Source organism: Crocodylus porosus, unplaced genomic scaffold, assembly GCF_001723895.1.
Source record: "Crocodylus porosus isolate Cpor-Errol unplaced genomic scaffold, CroPor_comp1, whole genome shotgun sequence".
In the NCBI taxonomy this organism is placed as follows: domain Eukaryota; kingdom Metazoa; phylum Chordata; order Crocodylia; family Crocodylidae; genus Crocodylus; species Crocodylus porosus.
Window position 1 is genome coordinate 21,241,753 of NW_017728921.1, and position 2,048 is coordinate 21,243,800.

The following is a 2,048-nucleotide window of genomic DNA, read 5'->3' on the forward strand; positions in this document are numbered from 1 at the left end:
AGAAACCAAGGGCAGATGAATACTAATTTTCTAAATTTTTTACGGGCCCCCACAGCCTGATGCAGCCCCCACAGGCTCGCTAGAATGGCCTTGCGGGCTGCATTCCTCCTGTGGGCTGCATTTTTGCCCACCCTGATCTACATACACAGACATATTTCTCTTGGGTTCATAAATCTTGTCACTGCACTACACCTACAGTTTTCAGTTTTATAAATGTATTTACATTCCTATATATATTTCTTGAAAAGCAAGACATGGAACACATCATGCAGCATGGTGGAAAGGCAGGTGGCCACACTGGCCAGGCTTCAAGGAGGGGTGAAAGAGGGGTTAGAGGGAGAGCTGTAAGTTTTTGTTTTGTTTTTTTGTCCCCCCCCCCCCCAACTGAGATGCAGCCTCTTTCCCCCAGCTAAAAGGGATGAGGCTGCTACAAGCGGCAAGGAGAGGGTAGCAGTGCCACAACCACTGCCTGTGCCTGATGCTGCATCCTGTCCACATACAGCAGCTATAAACCCCCCACCCCCACCATGATGACAACCACAACCAACAGCACCAGCACAGCAGCCTACTCCACCCCTATGTCACTTCCCATGCTGAGACTTCCAGTGCCAGAAGAAGAGCTGGCACTGGATCTGGATCTTAGTGCCCTAGCAAAGAAAATTCTGAGGAAGGAGGGGGAAATCAGCTGAGTTTATGCTCGACACCCCTCAAGTTTCCCTTCAAGCTGGATCTCCTTCCCCAGAAGGCACTTCGGAGAAGGTTTATGTAGAGTTGGAGGCAAGTGGCTCAGCTGAGTCCACTCCTCCTCTTGAAGTGCCTGTGCCTGCTGAGGAGGAGGAAAGTGCAGCAGCATCCACAGATGCACCTGCACCCCGGGATATGAGTGGGTAGTGTGGTCTGGGATCATTTTGAGCTGGCACATGATTCCATGAACGCTATCCACCTGCACTGACGAGCCAAAACCAGCTGGGGCAAGGGAACAAAACACATGAGTACCATGGGGATGCTGATGCATCTCCGCAGGCACTACCCCCTTGCTCTTGCTCATTCTCAGCCTGGCACCAGTGGGAGCATGCCCAAAGGGAAGTCCCCCCCACTCATTCCAAACCTCCATGCCCCCAAAGTAGAGGCAGGCCACACTGGAACAGTGGGAGAAAAGTGGACAGAAAGTAGGGTTGGTGAAAGGCTGAGCAAGCTCACCCAGAACACTGGGGAGATGCTTGCTGTCAATGGCCAGCCCTTCTCTTTTGTTGAGTGGCCAGAGTTCAGGTGGCTTCTGGTGCTTACAGTCCCATCAAACCAAGTGCCCACATGTACCACCTTCACTAGGAAGGTGGTGCCATCCCTGTATGAAGCAAGTGCAGGGTACTTGAGGGAGGAGCTGTGCTAGGCAGGTCCACAGGTGGTTTACACTTCACCTTGGACATCTGGAGCAGCTGGGCTGGAGACCATGCTTACCTCTCCCTCACAGGGCACTGTTGTGACCAGTCAGGCTGTCAGTGGGCTTTCTTTGAAGCCGAGGTGCAAGATGAGTCTCTCACAGCAGCAGAGATCATGGGGGTCATGGACCTCCTGGTGCAGGTGTGGCTTCCTGGGTAGGCAAGCTCACTCCTGGTTTCATGGTCACCAACAATGGGGCCAATATGGTCAAAGCAGTCTGTGATGCAAACTTTTGGCATTTGCTGTGTGGCACACAAGTTGTACCTTATGGTTGGAGCTGCCTTGGAGTGGGATAGGGCTTCCAGTGATGGCACCAGCACCACCAAATTCATTTCCAAATGCAGGAAGGTGGCAGGCTACTTCCACCTGATCATCAAAGGGGGCAAGATGCTATAGGAGAAACAGAGGTGAACATCCCACAGCGCAAAATCATGTAAGATGTAGAGACTTGGTGGAACTCCACATAGCTGATGCAGGAGAGGCTGGTGGAGCAACAGAAGGCCATCCATGACATGGCTCTGCTCATGGAGATTGGGATCAGTGGACCCCTGAACAAAGCTGAGTGGGATGCTGTCTCCCAGATTGTGGTGGTCCTCAAGCCCTTCCTT